The 22,716-nt window shown below is 38.2% G+C and overlaps 4 non-coding genes and 1 pseudogene across 4 annotated transcripts; 3 read left to right on the top strand and 2 right to left on the bottom strand.

The window, feature by feature from the left end:
- Positions 1-13,804: 13,804 nt before the first annotated feature.
- TRNAT-GGU (transfer RNA threonine (anticodon GGU)) lies at positions 13,805-13,876 on the bottom strand. Its single transcript has one exon. It is a non-coding gene; the product is annotated as a tRNA-Thr (tRNA).
- Positions 13,877-14,874: 998 nt separating this feature from the next.
- Positions 14,875-14,958, top strand: TRNAY-GUA (transfer RNA tyrosine (anticodon GUA)). The gene has a single exon. It is a non-coding gene; the product is annotated as a tRNA-Tyr (tRNA).
- Positions 14,959-15,074: 116 nt separating this feature from the next.
- On the top strand, positions 15,075-15,148 carry TRNAD-GUC (transfer RNA aspartic acid (anticodon GUC)). Its single transcript has one exon. It is a non-coding gene; the product is annotated as a tRNA-Asp (tRNA).
- Positions 15,149-18,151: 3,003 nt separating this feature from the next.
- On the bottom strand, positions 18,152-18,223 carry TRNAC-GCA (transfer RNA cysteine (anticodon GCA)). The gene has a single exon. It is a non-coding gene; the product is annotated as a tRNA-Cys (tRNA).
- Positions 18,224-19,454: 1,231 nt separating this feature from the next.
- LOC132628605 (DNA-directed RNA polymerase subunit beta-like) lies at positions 19,455-22,712 on the top strand (annotated as a pseudogene).
- The last annotated feature ends 4 nt before the right edge of the window (positions 22,713-22,716 follow it).

Genomic DNA, 22,716 nt, shown 5'->3' with positions numbered 1-22,716 from the left:
GCTGTCGCTCGCCCTAGGGTGCCAACCGTACTTGCGAGCTCTGGCACCTGACCTCGAGCTATATTAGCTCGAGTCCTTACCATCTATGAGAGAAGAGATAAGAGTCAGATACCAATTAGATCCTTCCAGATACCAGTTAGAATAAAGTAGCACGAAAGAATAAAAGAAAGTGAGGTTTCCTAAATGTCCTATAGCCTCTCGAAGATAAGTACGAAACTCATCGTACCGATCCACGAGACTCTACTAGACACGCTCTTGTATTATAGATCGGGTAGCCTAGGGCTCTAATACCAATTTGTCACGATCTAATTTTGCTAAGTCATGCGGGCACTTACCCTTCCCACCTCGGTAAGCGAACCCTCATCCCAACAGAAAATAAAGAATAATATAATAAATCAATCAAATGGAAGAGAATAATCATGTAAGTCTCACAATAATATATAATAGAAATACTGCAGAAATAAGGAAAATACCCCCTGGGTCTGGTTTAAGCCATACAAGAGCATCTAAGTGAAATTATACAAGTCTGGAATATAAGAATACATCAAATCTGTCTAGGTCTCGGAATAGAAATAGTAAGACATAACAAGAGGAGTCTTCAAGGCAGCGAACGTCTCGTACGCACCTTGTAAACTCGATGCAGTCCTGATAGCGACTATCAGCCAAGGGAGATGGAAGAAGACCCTACCCGGAACTCTGCATTCATAAAAGAATGCAGCAAGTACAGATCAGTACAAAATCACAGTACTGGTAGGTATTATAGGCCGACTAATTATAGCTAACATAATACAGACAATAAAGCAAGATAGGCAGATAAATCAACAAGAACAAGTCAAACATAAACGAAACCAAATACATGTCATCGCCTAAGTAGATTATCTAAACCTAAATATGCCAAGTCTCCATAGATCCAATCCGTAACCAACATCACAAATAGAGCACCAAACCATCTCAATATAAGCCTTGATGCAATGCAATGCAATAATGTATGAATGCAAAGGTAATGTCATGTAATGCTGTGTACATATATACTCCGGACGGAATACCTCCACGTCTTGGTAGCACAACCCAAGGTGACTCGCGAAGTCTAAGTGCCACTCATCCCGGATCTTTGCCCAACAGACAAATGAGACTCCGAATCTTTGCCCAGAGAGGGTTCTCACCGGCACCACCCTGGGGGACTCGCGCAGTCCATGCACTCACTCAATCCACGATTCCGGGACTAACATCGAATATCACTCACATCACTCTCATTTAAAAACAAAGCCCAGCTCATCACAGTGTTTCATCAAGTACCACAGTGTATCAACAGTATATCATGAAGAATGAGAATACGTTCAATGTATGTGTCAATATCAACAATCAGATTAATATCTCAAATACCAACATGGGTACGCCAATAATACCATGAAAGACTACACAGGTTATACGGAACTCTATCCTCATATCAACATCAATAAGTAAGGTACTACCATATCACAATCAAGATGGAGCAACAATTCCCAATATTTACTAACAACACATGGTATCAAGCCAACATAATAGAACAATCAATCACAACACAACGGGGTGGCTATCCCTAATCACACAACAAGGCCCGACGTAAGGCAATATCCAACCCAACTTCATACCCGAAGGCTTACATGCTGTCTCTGACAATATCATCTAAATATTTTCTTCGCTACACGAAGTCTCACCAAGGATAAGCCATAACCTACCTGGATGACCGAACATCAAACACCAACAATCACTCTTTAGCCTTTCCCTTCCGCTGAGCCTCAAGATCAAAGAAGACTAGGCATATTCAAAATCCAGATTAGAAATTATGAAGATCGATACTAATATTGCTATCATTCAATTTAGGTCAAAATCAACCCTAGAATTTGGGGAAACGAGCCCTACAAGGGCAAAACGGGAAACTCAGGGGTAAAATATCAAATTAAACACTAGGTGATCAAAACCCATCAACTAATTGCTAAATTAACTCCAAGATTCACCCAATTTCGAAATTCAAGTAAAACATCCAATTTTGGGTATAAATCCTAACTCTTGGATTCAAGATTCAACACTAATAATTGAAGATATATGATTAATAACCTTAGATACATCATAATCTAGCATAAACTCACTCAATTGCATCATTAATAAGCCTAGACAGAAAATCCATCAAATCCCACTTTAAATTTTCCATTACTAAGGGACTTACAAGGCAAGAGGAATTCTAAGATGATTAGGAACAAGGAATTAGTAAAGAGGTTAGAAAAACATACCACCAAGCGTTTTCTCCAAAAATCTTCTAAAACAGTCCCCAAGAGCTCAATTTTTGTAATGGTGATAAATGATAGACTAAGGGATTTTTAATACACACTTAATGAAATAACAGGCCCGATGCCGCTACGGCGGCATCAGGGCCACCACCGCGCCATCGCCCTGGCTTCCTCTTGGACCGTTGGGACGATCTAGGCAGAAAGAGCTTGGTCGCCCCAGCAGTCGTCCTACCGCTACGGCGGTGCCACTGGACGGCACTGGTGCCGCTTTGGCGGACACCAGATACCAGAATCCCAAATATTTTTCTAAGTTCCAATCGAAATCCTAACCCACTCCCGAGGCCAACTGCTCATAAACCACATACACAGACCCACATAAAAACACGCTATGAATGCACTCGTGGCCTCAAAATTTTCAACGGAGGTCTCGTTGACCGAGTCAAACCCCGATACCTCATTTCCAACTTCCCAACCCAAGTCCCAAAATGCATCCGAGTGCATTGGGAATCGAACCAGATATACACACAAGTTATAAATGATCATCCAGAACTCTCAGAATCGATGGATTTCCGAAAAAGGTCTGTTTACCCAAAAGTCAACTTTGAGTCAACCTCGAAAAGCGTGTCAACGGTCCCCTCGCGTAAAAAATGAGCTAACCAAGCTCAAAAAGGGGCGGAAGTGTCGTAAAAACTATAAAGACCAAACGGGTCATTAGAAATTAAATATCTTTCCAAACGATCATATATGACACATATGCCATCCAAACGATCCAAAGTGTAATCTAAGTGTTTTAACGAAAAGTGCTTCAAGTATTATCCTAAATTTATGGAAAAAATATATAGTATGTCATGAGAAATAGGAAAGTATAAAAAATACATATTATGTGCACTACGAGCCAGTGAAGCATCTGTTTTGAATATTGGAGTCTGCCAATATTGTTAAAGGAGTGTTTCCCATGCATGCATGGTATGTTATTTGACATACTACACAAGGATATAAGAAACATTATAAATATAATCATTTTAAATTTCATAGAAATGTTGTTGCCATTTGGAAATGTAAGTAAGGCATTGGAAGAGGCTGTCAAATTGATGGTGTGCAGATGAAATCAAATAAAAACAAAGAGAAAAAATAAGATGCAACCAAATTGCTAGAGTATTTTTGTAATTCAATTTCGCAACGGAAGTAGCACATTACAAATTATAAAAAAATATTGAATTCCAAATTAAATTCGAATTTCACAACAGATTACAGTAGATGTTGTTCTTGCTTATGTGGAGGCAGAAAAATTTAGAAAGAGTGAGAAGTCGAAGAAGAAGAATCAGGAGACTGTCAAAGACAAAGGTGAACTTTTTGAATTTTTTTGTTGTTGTAATTGTATTGTATACGATTTGCATTCCTTTTAATTATGTCCAAAAAATGCAGCACAAGCACCTGTGGACCATGTGTTATCAACAATGTGAATGTAGGTGCTGAGCTCCCTAGACCAGCTGCTCAAGCTTAGAAGGCAACAAATGTCTCTGTGCTAACTTCCCAGGTTAATGAGAAGATTGCTAGTGTTGATCTTGAGAAGGTTGAGGTCCCTAGACCAACTTCTGAAGTCGAGAAAGTTGAGAAGGATGAGGTCGAGAAGGTTGAGCTCCCTATGCCAGCTGCTCAAGCTAAGAAGGCAGCAGATGTCCCTACTAAGGTTGATGAGAAGAATGCTAGTGAGGCGAGTTAAGCTGATGTTGAATTTGACCTTGAAAAAGTTGTGTCGGGCGTCCTCGCCCAGATTAATGGTTCTTCAGACAACTAATTTGGTTATTTGGGTTGTAACAAACAGTAAGTCTTTGCTGAATGTGTGTGGTGGAGGCTGATGACTGTTTTAAGTACTAATGCCTGACAGTTTTAACAAACAATTATTTTGACTGTTTTGGATTAATTTATGCGAAGGTTAGATCATTAAAAACTTTGTATATAATTGTGTTGTTGCCTTTTGAATTTGGATGTGCATGAATATTTTGGATGTTTTCAAGTATGATTGTTTTAACAAATAGTTAATTTGACTGTTGTGTATCTAAGTGTGTTGTTTCATTGTAAACTTGGATGTCTTCAAATATGACTGTTTTTACAAGTAGTGGTCACTTCTTAATATAATTATCTATTGGCGACATGAAACTTTATTACCTGCGACGATGATTGTCGATCATCAACTATGAGTTTATATATACTATTATCGACTATGAATAAAGTTTATATACAAACTCAATAGAGATGTTATAATGCTTGAGGACAAACACATATTTTTCATATAAATAAAATCCGCTTCATATTGTCCAAATTTCTTCATACGCCAAAATGAAATACCCAGTCCCACTACAGCCCTATTACAAATTGTCATATAGAAAATACCACTAATAAACCATACAACAACATCATTAGTCTATTTGTAACGACCCATTTGATCATTATAGTTCTTTAAGCGTTTTCGCCCGTTTTCGAGCATTGATTAGCTCACTTGTGACCCAAAGGGACTGTTGACACGTTTCTCGAGGTGTCTAGGCCGAATTCGGGTAACTTTTGTGGAAACATAGGCTTAAAGTGAAAAAGGGTTGACCCAAAGTTGACTTTTGGGCAAACAGACCCTTTTCAGAAATTCATCGATTTTGACAGTTCCATATGGTCATTTAGAACTTGTATGTGTATATGATTCGGTTCCCAATGCATTCGGATGCATTTCAGGACTTAGGATGGAAAATTAGGATTACGGCATCGGAGGTTGACTTGAGCAATGAGGCCTCCGTTGGGAATTTCGAGACCACGAGTGCGTTCGCAACATAATTTTATATGGGTCTGTGCGTTTGGTTTGTGAGCAGATAGCCTCGGGAATAACCCCAGATTTCGATTGAAGACTTAGAAAATTTGGGGATTTTGATGTCTGGTGACCACAATGGCGGTACCGCTGTTACTGCGTGTTGGCCGCTGGGGCGGCCATGTTTGTTGTTAGCCATACGGTTGTTGCGGTGTCCACGCCGCCGTAACGGCACTGCTGTAGCGGCATATCAACTGTCGTGGTGGTGACGGGCAGTTATATTTTATTAAATGTGTCTTAAATAAGTCTTAGACCCTCATTATTTCCCATCTCGATATTTGAGCATGAGGAGACTTTTCTTGGAGATAATTTGGAGAAATTCTTGGAGGTAAACCTTGCCTAATCCTTTACTCTTGCTTAATCACAATCATCTTAGATTTCCCCCTTCCCTTTAACAAGCCCTTAGAGATGGAATTTTAAGGAGGGTATTTGGGAACTTTCCCTTATGTCATGTATGATAAATTGATGATGGTTATGCTAAAATTTGATGAATCAAATTTGCCTCCAAATTTCCCGTCTTGCCCTTGTGGGCCCGTTTTCCCAATTTCTAGGGTTAAAATTGCTTGGAATGAAATAGTAGAAATATTAGTATCATTTTTCACGATTTCTAATATAGAATTCGGTTATGCTTAGACTACTTTGGTTCTGAGCTTCAGCGGAAGGACAAGGCAAAGGAGTGAGTTGTTAGTGTTGCAGTTAGGCCATCCAGGTAGGTTATGGCTTACCTTTGGCGAGACTTCGTATAGCGAAGCACATATTTATATTATAATGTCGGAGGTAGCATGTGAACCTTCGGGTATGAAGTCGGGTTGAATATCGTTACACCCCTCGTTTTCATCGTAGGAGAACCCATGGTTTCCTAGTTGGGTATGCCTTTGGAATAAAGACCCGAGCCCGAGTTTGGAGGTAGAAAGTGTCTTGCCCCGTGTACAAGGGTACCAACAGGTGTTCCTGGCAATTTGCAGGATTAGAAGTTGAGCGAATCGAATCGACGCGATCTGAGCTGAAACTGAGAAAATCTGCAGACACCAGTCATCATCGACGGGTCGTCGACATGGTCGACGGACCAGCATTGTGTGGCATTGACAGGGTTCCGCAGCCTTGCATCTGCAGGCACAGGTCGACGGAGCAAGTCGACGGATCGTCGACACGTCGACGGGCCGTCGACCCGCTCATCGAACCGGAACGCTGTAGCTTTCTTATTTCCAAGTATAAATATGTGGTTCACGACCTTATTTCTTATTTTCCTCCATTCCAAATTATAAAAACCCTAATATTTTCTCTCCTAATATTTTCCATCATTATTAGTGGAGATTTGGTAAGATCCGAGCCCGTGAACCCGTGTTTGTCAAGAAGAAGGTTGTTCCTAGGGTTTCTTCAAGTTGTGAAGCTTAGGGGGTTGGAGTTGAAGTGATCTTTGAAATATTAGACCCCTCAAGGTATGTAAATAATTTCTACCCTTGTGTTTGAGTTATTTATCAAGAGTTTTAGCGATTTTAAGTAAAGAGAAGGTATTTGTGGAAGTGGTATAGTTGATGAGGGGCAAGGTAGTGACTTGAGGCTATTTTAAGAGATGATTGGGGATAAATTTGAGTATATATTTATATATAAGTGTTATCGTTGTTGTGGTTGATGTTGGATTGAATGGGAAGTTAAAGGGTTTTTGAGCTTACAAGGGAAATGTTGTTCATAATTCGTTAAGCTCTATATGTATTTAAAGATGGTTAGTAAGCGAGGCAAATAGTCTAATTAAGGCCTATGTCATCTTAATTGTAGATTTGCAAGTTCGAGAAGTAGAAGTTGGACAATAGGATATACTTCAAGTTATGTTAGGGCTATTCGTTCATTTTGGCATGGTCCTTATGATATGAACCAACAGACGAGTAAGCGAGCTTTCATATTACTCTACTCTTAGAAGCATTAGAAGTACTTCAGTCGTTAATATTCATGTACCCCGTTTATGAGTGATCCTTCTATTCATGGGTCCAATTTTATGTGGCTAGTTCTATGCATACATTTTATTCATGCATTACATTCATTATATATTTATGTACATTGACTCGTGACCAGAAGGCGTTATATACGCGAATATTAGATATATGTGAAGTATGAGAAGAATGATAGGCGTTATACACGCATTACCACCATGATGATGATAAGAGAATCAGGCTGCACGTACCGCAGCAATGTATATGATGATGGCCACAGAGAGGCCAATATGATATGAGAGAAGAGAAACAGGTGTTATGTACGCACATATATCAGGCGTTACACACGCGCACACACATACACAGACATATATATATATATATATATATATATATATATATATATACAGAGAGAGAGAGAGAGAGAGAGAGAGAGAGAGAGAGATGTATGACCTTCATTGACAAGCATGAGCATGCATATTATGCGCCCCTAGTGGCAGTGGCAGTTACACAGATTTGTGCAGATACATAAAGATACTAGTTCATACAAGTACATGCAGATAGTCATTTCAGCTTATGAGCTCAGATCTTATTTATGATTCTTGTGTATATATGTTGTTCTTATGCCTTACATACTCAGTACATTATCCGTACTGACTCCCCGTTGCTCGGGGAGCTGCGTTCATGCCCGCAGGTACAACTAGACAGACAGGTGGTCTAGCTCAGTAGGACCTCTAGATCTATCAGTGGTGAGTGCGCTCCATTTGATCCGGAGCTGCGGTCAGTTTTGGTATGCCACCCTTTTAAGATGTATATGCATATGGGTATGACGGGGCACTGTCTCGTCCTTTCTACAGCTTTTATTCCAGTAGAGGTCTATAGACAGTTGTATGTATTAGTCAGATGATGTAGCCTTGTCGGCTTCTATTCTTTTGTGTACAGTATATGTAGCAGCCTACCTGGCTTGCACTGTCCTTTCAGCATGTTTATGTATATACAGATTGTTCAGCGTTAATGATGTCGCCTATTTATGAGATCAGTTTAAGTCATTGTATGGGCCCTTGATGTCAGTAAGATTCAGATATGAGTATAGGGGTGTTTGGTCGGTAGAGGTTTGTCACTCGTCACGACTCATTAGTTTGGGTAGTGACAGATATTGCCTTAGGTTGGGCCCAGTCGTGTGTTGGGACTAGCCACCCGTTATGTGTGCTTTGATTGTTCCATTTTGATGGTCGATGCCATGAGTAGTTGGTAGATATTGGAATCTGTATTATTGTCTTGATTGAGGTAGAATTGACATACCCGTTGTTGGTATTTATACTTGGATACATTGTTGGCGTACCCACTGTTGGTACTTGTGATATAGATAGTTATTGGCATACCACTGTTGGTATTGTGATATGATACATTATTGACGTACCCCGTTGTTGATACTTGTGATATTGAGTTTTATTGTTAATGATTGATATATGCATTGCATACATTCTCACTCGTTCATGATGCATGGCCAATACCCGGTGGTGATCTGGTATCATTGATTGAGTGAAACTGGTATTTTAATAAACTGTTTACTTGAGTGATTGTGAAAAGGCCGATGTCCGAAGATCAATTCCGGAATCATTGATTGTATGAAGTTGATATTTTATAAACTCTTTTACTTGAGTGATTGTGAAAAGGTCGATGTCCGAAGATCAATTCCGGAATCATTGATTGTACGAACCTGATATTTGACAGATTCTTTTACTTAAGTGATTGTGAGATGGCCGATGGCCGATGATCTATTCCGGCATCGATGTTGCATGGCCGATTCCGATGATATTTCGGAATCGTTGTTAGTGCATGGACTCCGCGGGTCCCCCAGGGTGGTGCCGGTGAGATTCCCTCTGTGAGCAATTAGTCAGGGTCACGTCTGTCTGTTGGGCAAAGATTCGGGACAGGTAGCATTTAGACTTCGCCAGTCACGCTGGGTTGTGCTACCGAGACGTCGATATTTTCGTCCGGAGTACATGTGTACACCTCATTTGCATGGTATAGCATCACATTCATACCATTATTGCATTGCATATGACTTGATTGAGATGTTTGATGATTGGATTGTGATGGTTGGATTGTGATGATTGGATTGGATCGGATATACTCAGACTTGACATATTTGGGTTTAGATGCTTTACATAGGCGATGACGAATACTTGGTTGTGATTATATTATCTTATACTTGCTAGATTCCTTGCTTATCTACTTTATCTTCTGAATTTTGTTAACTATATTTAGTCGGTCGTTGATGCCTACCAGTACTGTTGATTGTACTGACCTGCACTTGCTGCGTTCTTTTATGAATACAGAGTACTGGGACGGATCTACTTTTGTGACCCGTGCTTGATCGACTCTTCAGCTTTCTCTCGAGTTTCCAGGGTGAGCATGGAGTCTGCTAACCTTGAAACCTTCCTATCACATGTCTTACTTTTATTTCAGAGACATAGACATTATGTATTAGTATTCCATACTGTATTATTCTCCTTAGATGCTCTTGTATTATTCAAACCAGACCCTGGGGGTGTTTATTGTCTTCCATATTTTTACTACTATATATATCGTGAGACTTACGTATTTGTTCTAGTCCGTTGTTTATTTCATTCTTTCGTGTATTTATTCATTGTTGAGTTGAGGGTTCACTTATTGAGGTGGGAAGGTAAGTGCTCGCACGGCCTAAGCAAAATGGGTCGTGATATGTTGGTATCAGAGCCCTAGGTTAGCCGGTCTTTAATACAAGAGTGTGTCTAGTAGAGTCTCGCGGATCGGTACGATGAACTCCGTACTTATCTGCGGGAGGCTATCGGACATTTAAGAAATCTCAGTTTCTTCTTTCCGTCGTGCTACCTTATTCAAATTGGTATCTGGAAAGATCAAATTGGTATATGACTCTTATCTCTTCTCTCATAGATGGTGAGGACTCGAGCTACTATGGCCCGAGGTCAGGTGCCAGAGCCCCCAGCTACGGCTGGCACCCGAGGGCAAGCGATAGCCAGAGGGAGCAGCAGAACGAGAGGCCATGGGGGCTGCCCCAGCTAGGGGTAGAGCTCCGACGGTAAGACAGTGCCGAGAGAGATCCCCGTCCCCCTAGCCCGAGAATGTGGCTCCAGCTCAGACACTGCCTAAGGTTAGTTCTGATCAGGCCATACATGACACTATAGCTAGAGTATTGCTTCATCTTGATGCCCAGCAGGTGGCAGGCAGTGTTACTACACCCGAAGGGGGTTCACACACTAGGGATAGGGTGCAGACCCCTGAGCAGCACATCCTGCCGCAGCTATGGCTCCTCGCATTGATGTGATACCCACTCCTGGGAGGATATTAGGCCCATGGAGAGTGCCGTTATGACTGCTGCTGATCAGGACCTGGTAGGGAGATTCAGGAAGTTAGAGCCACCGAGGTTCTCTGGTACTTCGCCCGAGAATGCCTATGAGCTTATTCTTGATATACATGAATTGCTGCACCGTATGGGGATAGTGGAGACCCACGGCGTTGATTATGTGTCCTACCAGTTTTGCGGCGATGCGAAGACGTGGTGGAGGTATTTCGTGGCGTGCAGACCTGAGGCTTCTCCTTCTTTGACTTGAGCTCAATTCTACTGGGCCTTCCTTAAGAAGTATATGCCCCGATCTTTGAGAGAGGCTCGTAGGGAGCAGGTTTTACACCTTGACCAGAGGGGCATGTCCTTGGAGTCCTATGTGACCCGTTTCCTCTATTTGGCCCGTTATTCTCCTCCGTTGATTCCTGCTGAGGCCAATAGGATCAGGCGCTTTGTTGGAGGACTAGTGAGCTCTCTACAGATTCTTGGTCTTCAGATGGTGTCTATGGGGGCTTCTTTCTAGTCCATTATTAAGCATGCTTCTATGGTTGAGGGCGCTAAGGCCCGTGCTTTTGGTGGTGGTGACAAGAGGCCATGTCAGACTGGCAGTTTTGCGGGTTCTGGTACGAGGGGCGTCAGTCATGTTTCGAGGCCACCTCAGCCCTATTCTAGTCGTCCCGTGCATTCAGCATTACCAGCTTCCTCTAGTGAGCTACCAAGGCAGAGAGCTCCTAAGAGTTCGTTCTCCAGACCAGCAGACATGATTGTTTCATCCGGGTCTTCAGCTTTCGTGTTTCAGCACTCGACTCCTCTTACCTATTACTCTTGTAAGAAGTGGTACTCAGAGTGCGAGAGGGGGATCCCAGACTGGGCGTGGTGGAGCCCATTGTTACTCATTTCCTGGTAGGCTCGAGGCAGAGGCCTCAGATGCTGTGATCTCAGGTACCATTTATGTCCGTCATAGAGCAGCATCTGTGTTATTTGATTCTGGATCCACTTATTCTTATGTATCTGCATTTCATGCCAGTGGTTGAGATTTGCCTTGTGATAGCATAGATATACTTGTTCATGTGTCTAATATGGGCTACGACACTTGGGTAGATTTGATGATTCTTGATATGGTGGACTTTGATATTATATGGGGTATGTCCTGGCTTTCTCCTTATCATGCGAACTTGGACTGTCACGCCAAGGTAGTCACTTTAGCCATCCCGGGCATTCCTAGGCTTGAGTGGAGAGGTACTCCTAGTCCCATCTCGAAGAAGATCATTTCCTTCCTTCGTGCGAAGAAGTTAGTAAGTAAGGGGTGTTTAGCGTATTTGGCACATGTTCGTGATACGACTGTTGCATCTCCACCCCTTGAGTCTATCCCTATTGTGAGCGAGTTCGCGGAGGTATTGTTATACCCCATTTTAACCGGGTCAAAGCGGAGTACGACATATTGGTGATTCCTATGTTATTTAACTTAAGGAGTCGCCACTTAATTATTTTACTGGTGAATTAGGACACTTAATTATTAATTAAGATAAAGCTAAACTAAACTCCATTTTTTAAAGTCTTACGAGCCTAATAAATTCTAGGTAAGAGTTCTAAATATCCTAATGGGAAGGTGTTAAGCATCCATTAGAATCCATTAAGTACGGCTACCGACCAAACTTAAATTAATTAGTTAAAGCTAGCAAAATGGTTTTCATGGTACAATTATTGAATAAAAGGGTAATTTGCTCAGTTTAGAAAGAAAGAAAAAAAACATTTACGTCCATTTAATTCGGATAGTGAATGACGTTCTTGAGGAAACTATTCATAAAAGTTATAAGTGTTTGTAGTGAAAACGATTGATTTTTTTTTTCAAAGTAGATAAGTGGCTAAAGCCAAAATAATTCTTCCCAACTCAAATCAAAATGAGATGACGTTTCTGTTTGTTAGAAAAGCTAAGATTTAAGAAAACATCATATTTTTTACTTAACTTATATGATAAGCTCATCTATTAAATACTAACTAATTTCAATAAATAAAATCCCTATGTGATTCCCTACAGAAGGTAAACATAACAGAAACTTAAAACAAGACCAAATGAACACAAAAGCCTAAAGCTTTAAAAGGACAAACATCAACAGTAAACAACAAACATTCATTCTTAGATAACTGAAAAGAAACAACAAGCATAACACTTCAAGATTGGGAATTGAAGGAAGATTATGGCAAATATTCGCCAACTTCCCCCTGCTTTTCATTCGTGTTGAGACGTATTTGAGAGAGCGAGAAGCACAGAAGGATATACAAATGCACGTTTCAGGCCTCGCGGTGACGTCGAGTTTCAAAATGGGACTCTTTGGCTCCGGTGCGTCATGTAAAAAAAAAAATAGTTAAGATGAGAAATCTGATTCTTGGTAATATATGAAGATGCAAATGAGAAATGACATTATATTTAGTTCTTAAAATTCAACAAACAAGAGGTCACAGTATTTATGAAGTACAAGGAGCATGTTATCAGATACAGTAATTTGATAATCCAAGCAGATTTTTTAAATGTTTACACTAATTAAAAAAAAAACATTTTTCTTATATGATCTTGGAAGCATTTTTTTTTTGTTACTAAAAGAAAACATTTCACCTACATATGGCATATATCTCACGGAAAATGGGCAAAATGAAATGTCAAAAAAGATGTGAACAGAGGTAGACGCACAGTGCACTACTACGTGAATAACAAATAACTTCTCTAATACATGACTTAGGCACATAGTGATATATTAACTCTTATTATCAAGAAAACTGAACATAGTACATTTTTAATTTATTTACTACTTGACTTAGCTATAATCTAGATAGAAATTAATATATAATATAGATGAAATTCATCTTTGCTCTGGAATCAAAGAAAGATAATAAATGGCTCTTATGGTGTGACTTGGAAGAAAGGTTTCTCTGTAGAGGAAAGGAATAACAATTTATTCCTATCATTTTTCCTATAGAAAATCTAGTAACAAGAAGATTTAATCGGAAATATCGACAAATTCTTGTGGAGTCCAAAACAAAAAAATGCAATTCAAAAAAAAAATCAACTGCTCCAATTTCATCTCTATCGAATTTAAATATCAGAATAGCGGATATAGTCATGATTCAATAGGTCAGGTCCACTTACTTTTTCTTTTGTTGATTTCTAACCTTTCGAATGGATTTGGTTGGTATAATGGAAAATAGGAATATTCGGTGATTCAAGAAGTGACTTTTCATTATTCAGAAATTCATAATAATGAAAATTGACTAAACAAATGTTCAACTTTATAACTAAGTATAATGATTAAGTATAATGATAATGTATTATCCAGTTAGTTACTTTTTTTATTACAAAAAAAAATACAATTCTCCCCTCAAATATGAATACTAGATTGGAGTTTTACAAAGCCCCTTATCGGATTTGAACCGATGACTTACGCCTTACCATGGCGTTACTCTACCACTGAGTTAAAAGGGCCTTTTTTAGTTAATTCCGGAATTATTCACTATGTGGATAAAATATCTATATGTACATATATTATAAACATAAGTATATATGCATAAGTATGTGCAGTAGATACATAGTGTCTAGTGGTTCATTGTTGAATAATAAAATGGATTTACCTAGGAAGTCTAGGAGAAAATGCAATGAATTGTTTCAAGACCGAGTCGAATTGCTTTTTTTCTTTTATTGAATTGATCCCACCAGAACAAAATTCACTTGATTGATACATGTACATACACCTAGCAATTCAACATAAAATTCAAGATATTTCATCGAATCATAGAATGAAGAGATTCTACTTGTCTCCTGAACTAAATTCTTGGAGAAAAAAGAATTTTCTGCTTGATCCCGCTTACTAGATTTCCCGTTTGTTAATTTCCTGTCTTGGTGGGAGGGAGATAAGGATATCTCGTCTTAACAATGAATCAAATGAAAGTGAAAGAAAGCGAATTTCACACCTTTTTCCTTTTCTGACGGACCAATCATTCCCTGAAAAAATCCGACTCTTCCTTATTATTTCTATTTTTTGTATTTATTACTTTTTTTTATTTACAAATTTCTACAAATTCTAAATAAAATTCGAAATACTAAATAATCTAAACTAAAATAATCAAAATAAATTCAATTGAAATAATTCCAAAATAAAAAAATACTACTACTAGATTTTTAATGGCGGTTCTAATGAATAATTCATCAATGACGAATAAAAAAGAATTCTATGCAATTCTGAAAGGGGGAAAGATCCCTCGGATAGAATCATTCGATTATTTCGATTATATTGACAATTTCAAAAAACTGATCATACTATGATCATAGTATGATGGCCGTTGGTCAAGCAGGCCCCCATCGTCTAGTGGTTTAGGACATCTCTCTTTCAAGGAGGCAGCGGGGATTCGAATTCCCCTGGGGGTAGGGTACTACGAAAGGAAGTTGATCATGGATTACCAATAAGTCTAAAATTGATTCTTCCTGGGTCGATGCCCGAGCGGTTAATGGGGACGGACTGTAAATTCGTTGGCAATATGTCTACGCTGGTTCAAATCCAGCTCGGCCCAATAATTCGCCAATTCGCCAATCCGCCATGAGATGATATAACCCCCTTTGTACTTCAGAAATACCCGATCCGGAGATAAAAAAGAATCAAATTTTCTGCTAGATCCCGTATTTCCCTGGGATTGTAGTTCAATTGGTCAGAGCACCGCCCTGTCAAGGCGGAAGCTGCGGGTTCGAGCCCCGTCAGTCCCGACGGATCCAATAAATATATCAAGAAATCTCTCCCTTTTTATGAAGGGGACCGGGGGCAGAATTTCATTGTCAAAGCAAAGGGGAAATCCTTATTTCTTTTTTCTTTCCTTTTGGTAGGAGAAAGACATATGCGGTTGGATTAGTACAATTATTGGTAGCATTATAGTCAGTATTCCAAGAAATGCTGGCTTTTTCGATTGCCCCCGATGCATGTAATGGAATCGAGTACTATACCTTTTTGAGGCGCGCATACACAAAGGGAATTCCTTTCTTGTCCAATACAAAATTGAATATAAGAAAATACTTTCCAGAAAAAAGAAAAAAAAACAATTTCTTTTTCTGGCTACGGATTTATGGAACCTCACTTACTGGTTTGAAGTTGAAAAATCGATTTCATGCAAATTGCACACTGAGCTTTTGGTATAGGTGTCCCGGGGCTAATAATCTACGAAGAAAGGAGGGGGAAGGACAGATCAACCAAAGGTCCTACTCCTCTTAGAAAGGGGAATGAATCATTTTTCCGATTTTTCATTTTGTTTTAAGGCCCAATCGACGAAAGAACAAATCGGAAAATAGTAAATTTGATGAATATTCATTTTATACGGTCTCATCTTTATCACACTTCTTTGTCTTCCAAGTCAAAAATAGTTTCGTTCTAAACTCCTTTCTTTTTCCATTGAACTTTTATTGTTTGTTTGGGTTTGTAACTATGTGACCACTGGAAGTGGAAGAGCTATTTGATGAGACTTCATCAGATGATTGTACAAGAAGTAACTAGATAGATTAGAGAGAAAAAAAGACCAGATGATAAAAAATGATAAATAAATAAAGGAATTTTGGATTGGGTCAGGAATCCAAGTTTGGGGCGGTATGGATAAAAGAACTTCCTATGTTATACTATTCAATTCTCGACGACGAATTGATTTGATAGTTCAGATATTGTTATTCATGATATTGATCCGATTCAAGATCATCGAGAGGTAATATTCATTCATTGAATTTACAGGCCAAAGATTTATCATCTCTATGGGATTAAATCCCGAGTTATTGCGAAGTAAAAAACCGATGAGATTATGGAAGTAAATATTCTTGCATTTATTGCTACTGCACTATTTATTCTAGTTCCTACCGCTTTTCTACTTATCATTTACGTAAAAACAGTCAGTCAAAACGATTAATTATTAACTAATTTGAATGAAACTTGACTTCTGAGTTCTTAGCCAAAATTGACGAAATAAAATGAAAAGGATTCCAATTTCATGTCTTAAATGAAATGAGTGGACTAGAATCGGCAGTATTCTAATAGATAGATAGTATGGTAGAAAGATTCATCTATTTCTTTCTACCATACTATTCCCCCTGGAATAAAATAAAGATAGAGGCTGCGTTTGATATGGATCTATAGATCAATCTACAATATTATCTTGATATATGTGAATATCAATTCCATATATGGGATTGACATAGCATCCAATTCCATTTATTTGCTATATCTATTTGTTCTGATCAATCTGAATTACTCTTATGTCTTATAGTTTGAATTACTATATTTTTTATTTCTAATCTGAATCTCGGTATCTATTGAAATAATCAAATCAATGAAGGAAAGGCGATAGATATAGGCATATTCAAAAAATCACGTAGTAATCTTTTTTTACCATTCCCAAGAAGTAATTGAGTAAACCATTGACAGTAGTTCCACGGGCATCGAAAAGGAAGAGTAAACCTCACGGATTTTTAATGCCTGAACCATGATATGAAATAAGTCGATAAAGTATAAATCCAATTTCAAAAATTCGAAAGCGGTAAATGCGCAATATGTGACTCACCTGACGATCTTATTCTGCATAGTATCTCGTTAGACAACCACTATGTTTATATCCTTTCTTTCTCATACAAAGTGTGTATACACTTAACAAAACCACTTCTTCTTTGAACAGTAAAGAGAGAAATAAATAAAAAAAGGGTCCGACCCTCCTCAGTATCACCTAGTAAGAGGCCGTTTATTGGAATAGAAAATTTCGGAAGAATTAGGTTCGAATAAATTTCCTGGGATCCTCTTCCTTTCGAACTACAAACATGGGAATTGTTGAAATATCTCTTTGATTGAAAGAGGATGATTCCTATAATACATTACTCCAGTCGAGTCCAATGGAATTTCAAATTTTATTTTGTTCAAAACGTGTTGCAGAACGATCTAGAAAGCAATTGATATTGATACAGTTTGCTTCCTTAAATCAATTAGTAGGACCCTTAGAGTCCACTCCTTCCCCACACTACGAGTGAAAGGGAAAAAGTAAAGACTACCATTAAAGCAGCCCAAGCAAGACTTACTATATCCATATGAATTATGTCCCCTATCTCTATAAATATAAAGGAATTGTTCCATTATTCCTCACTAATAATAGTGGAATCAATGGCGCAGAGTCAAAAAGAACGAAAACTATTAATAAACCAATCCAATAAATTCGCTCATTTTAGAAGAAATTCCTATATGATTTCTAATCGGGAAAGATTAAACACAAGCAAAATCCGCAGTAACATCTCAAGGGAATGTTACTAATGGAACATGTAGGAATAATAGGTCCTATTCTTTTTTTGTTGACCCTTATTTCAATTGATTGGATGCTTGAGCACTCAGAGATTTTCGTGAGTTCCTCGTATATAATAAAGTATCTTCCGCCCCCTTCCACAACTATTTAGATTTCCTATCGGGCTCTCCAATCTAATCCAGGGTCCAGTCATTATACAATGCATTAATAATAGAAAATTTTGATTTGTAGTAGAAGGTAATTGCGAAGTCTTGATAGCCCCTCTAGCATTCGAATATTTCCTTGAAGCCTAAATATGCAAGGATATTTACAATTTTTTAGAAAAACCCCCAGACCAGATGTTTAGAATCAAACAAGTATCAACAGTCTGCTTTCTCTGCTTCTGCTGGGGAATCATTCGGCGGGTTATATCAACAGAAGAAAAGAAGAGATTTCTAGTTTTTTGTTGATCAGGCGACACCCGGATTTGAACTGGGGAAAAAAGGATTTGCAGTCCTCTGCCTTACCACTCGGCCATGTCGCCAAAATGCTACAAATACAAAATAGATGAAAACTTTCCCGGATTACTGAAATGCTTTTTTATTGTACTTGCACCTTGAGTTCTGTTTTCCTTAATTTTTCCTAAAAGTCAACGAAATCCTAATCCTTCTTCCCTTTTGATTGGGTTTGATTCATCCTTTCAATTTCGATTGAGTCTATCTCAAAATTCATAATGTTCAAAACTTTCTCTTACCTTTCTATTGAAAAATCAAATGTGGATTTTCAGTCGCAAAATCCAAAATTAAACTTTATGAAAATAGGAACCATTAACTATTGACTTAAAATGCATGAATGATTCTTGGATTTGAATCTCCAAATTTTGTTTTCCTAATGACATAAGAAAATACAACTTGATATATAACTAATCAGTATGGATTTTTTCAATAAAAAAATCCTTCTCAATTTTAATTATTAATTATAACAACAATTATGAGTATATGTAAACCCCCCAAGAGAAATTGTTAGACGGATATATATTACTTATATATGTTCCCGATAGAGAATTATCAGATATCAGAAAAGTATCATACTTCAATTTGAATTTTTAATTGAATAGAAAATTGAAATTATGTTTTCATAGAGCACAACCTGTGTTGCCCCGAATAGAACATAGAACGACAATAAAACACTAAAAGAGAAGAAAGACGGATATTATAGATATCTCCACACGTGTTTAAGCCATACAAACCTTCTTTTCTTATACACTTCACAATCGTATTCTACTCAAAAATCCGTAAACAAAATCTCTCTCTTCTCTGCGAATCATTTTTTGAACAAGGAAATCCGTAACATAAAGGGGGGTTAAATGCTAAAAAACCGATTCTAATTCTATATATTTTTTCTGATTTTTATGCCTTTATCTCAGCGAAAAGATCAAATGTCCAATCCATTTATTTTTCTGGTATTCAAGCAGGTTGGAATATGTATTATCATAATAATGGTAGAAATGGAATCATTTTTGTTTTGATATTCTATACAAAATCCTATAACTTAATTAATAAGTCTAAGTAGCAGAAGTCTGTTTCTAGGGATGTTTTATCAATTTCTTTCCATTTGTATCTGTTGAAAATTCCACTAAATTCCAACTCAATTCAATTTAAGTAGAAAATTCTCTTTCTTCCTCCGTTCATACGTATTTCATACATTCCAGATATGGAGTTGGGTAAAATTTCATGTGATTCGGTAAACAAAATAGAAATGCCATCATTGCTAGATCATTTATCTAATTAGATGAAGAATGAACCAATAGTGGTATTTTTTGATAAATGGGAAATTAAAAATGCTCGGGGATGGAAATGAGGGAATATCTACAATACCTGGATTTAATCAGATACAATTTGAAGGATTTTGTAGGTTCATTGATCAAGGTTTGACGGAAGAACTTTCTAAGTTTCCAAAAATTGAAGATACAGATCAAGAAATTGAATTTCAATTATTTGTGGAAACATATCAATTGGTCGAACCCTTGATAAAGGAAAGAGATGCTGTGTATGAATCACTCACATATTCTTCTGAATTATATGTATCCGCGGGATTAATTTGGAAAAACAGTAGGGATATACAAGAACAAACAATTTTTATCGGAAACATTCCTCTAATGAATTCCCTGGGAACTTCTATAGTCAATGGAATATATAGAATTGTGATCAATCAAATATTGCAAAGTCCCAGTATTTATTACCGATCAGAATTGGACCATAACGGAATTTCGGTCTATACCGGAACCATAATATCAGATTGGGGAGGAAGATCAGAATTAGAAATTGATAGAAAAGCAAGGATATGGGCTCGTGTAAGTAGGAAACAAAAAATATCTATTCTAGTTCTATCATCAGCTATGGGTTTGAATCTAAGAGAAATTCTAGAGAATGTTTGCTATCCTGAAATTTTTTTGTCTTTTCTGAGTGATAAGGAGAGAAAAAAAATTGGGTCAAAAGAAAATGCCATTTTGGAGTTTTATCAACAATTTGCTTGTGTAGGTGGCGATCCGGTATTTTCTGAATCCTTATGTAAGGAATTACAAAAGAAATTCTTTCAACAAAGATGTGAATTAGGAAGGATTGGTCGACGAAATATGAACCGAAGACTTAACCTTGATATACCCCAGAACAATACATTTTTGTTACCACGAGATATATTGGCAGCCGCCGATCATTTGATTGGGCTGAAATTTGGAATGGGTGCACTTGACGATATGAATCATTTGAAAAATAAACGTATTCGTTCTGTAGCAGATCTTTTACAAGATCAATTCGGATTGGCTCTGGTTCGTTTAGAAAATGTGGTTCGGGGGACTATATGTGGAGCAATTCGGCATAAATTGATACCGACACCTCAGAATTTGGTAACCTCAACTCCATTAACAACTACTTATGAATCCTTTTTCGGTTTACACCCATTATCTCAAGTTTTGGATCGAACTAATCCATTGACACAAATAGTTCATGGTAGAAAATTAAGTTATTTGGGCCCTGGAGGACTGACAGGGCGCACTGCTAGTTTTCGGATACGAGATATCCATCCTAGTCACTATGGACGTATTTGCCCAATTGACACATCTGAAGGAATCAATGTTGGACTTATTGGATCCTTAGCAATTCATGCGAGGATTGGTCATTGGGGATCTCTAGAAAGCCCTTTTTATGAAATTTCTGAGAGGTCAACCGGGGTACGGATGCTTTATTTATCACCAGGTAGAGATGAATACTATATGGTAGCGGCAGGAAATTCTTTAGCCTTAAATCGGGATATTCAGGAAGAACAGGTTGTTCCAGCTCGATACCGTCAAGAATTCTTGACTATTGCATGGGAACAGGTTCATCTTCGAAGTATTTTTCCTTTTCAATATTTTTCTATTGGAGCTTCCCTCATTCCTTTTATCGAACATAATGATGCGAATCGAGCTTTAATGAGTTCTAATATGCAACGTCAAGCAGTTCCTCTTTCTCGCTCCGAGAAATGCATTGTTGGAACTGGGTTGGAACGACAAGCAGCTCTAGATTCGGGGGCTCTTGCTATAGCCGAACGCGAGGGAAGGGTCGTTTATACCAATACTGACAAGATTCTTTTAGCAGGTAATGGAGATATTCTAAGCATTCCATTAGTTATATATCAACTGTTCCAATAAAAATACTTGTATGCATCAAAAACTCCAGGTTCCTCGGGGTAAATGCATTAAAAAGGGACAAATTTTAGCGGATGGTGCTGCTACGGTTGGTGGCGAACTTGCTTTGGGGAAAAACGTATTAGTAGCTTATATGCCGTGGGAGGGTTACAATTCTGAGGATGCAGTACTTATTAGCGAGCGTTTGGTATATGAAGATATTTATACTTCTTTTCACATACGGAAATATGAAATTCAGACTCATGTGACAAGCCAAGGCCCTGAAAAAGTAACTAATGAAATACCGCATTTAGAAGCCCATTTACTCCGCAATTTAGACAAAAATGGAATTGTGATGCTGGGATCTTGGGTAGAGACGGGTGATATTTTAGTCGGTAAATTAACACCCCAGGTCGTGAAAGAATCGTCGTATGCCCCGGAAGATAGATTGTTACGAGCTATACTTGGTATTCAGGTATCTACTTCAAAAGAAACTTGTCTAAAATTACCTATAGGCGGCAGGGGCCGGGTTATTGATGTGAGGTGGATCCAGAAAAGGGGTGGTTCTAGTTATAATCCCGAAACGATTCGTGTATATATTTCACAGAAACGTGAAATCAAAGTAGGCGATAAAGTAGCTGGAAGACACGGAAATAAAGGTATCATTTCCAAAATTTTGCCTAGACAAGATATGCCTTATTTACAAGATGGAAGATCCGTTGATATGGTCTTTAACCCATTAGGAGTACCTTCACGAATGAATGTAGGACAGATATTTGAATGTTCACTAGGGTTAGCAGGGAGTCTGCTAGACAGACATTATCGAATAGCACCTTTTGATGAGAGATATGAACAAGAAGCTTCGAGAAAACTAGTGTTTTCTGAATTATATGAAGCCAGTAAGCAAACAGCGAATCCATGGGTATTTGAACCCGAATATCCAGGAAAAAGCAGAATATTTGATGGAAGGACGGGGAATCCTTTTGAACAACCCGTTATAATAGGAAAGCCTTATATCTTGAAATTAATTCATCAAGTTGATGATAAAATCCATGGGCGTTCCAGTGGACATTATGCGCTTGTTACACAACAACCCCTTAGAGGAAGAGCCAAACAGGGGGGACAGCGGGTAGGAGAAATGGAGGTTTGGGCTCTAGAAGGGTTTGGGGTTGCTCATATTTTACAAGAGATGCTTACTTATAAATCGGATCATATTAGAGCTCGCCAGGAAGTACTTGGTACTACGATCATTGGGGGAACAATACCTAATCCCGAAGATGCTCCAGAATCTTTTCGATTGCTCGTTCGAGAACTACGATCTTTAGCTCTGGAACTGAATCATTTCCTTGTATCTGAGAAGAACTTCCAGATTA

This window comes from Lycium barbarum, chromosome 2 (assembly GCF_019175385.1).
Source record: "Lycium barbarum isolate Lr01 chromosome 2, ASM1917538v2, whole genome shotgun sequence".
NCBI classification, from domain to species: Eukaryota; Viridiplantae; Streptophyta; class Magnoliopsida; order Solanales; family Solanaceae; genus Lycium; species Lycium barbarum.
This window is presented reverse-complemented; position numbering and strand designations above follow the sequence as displayed.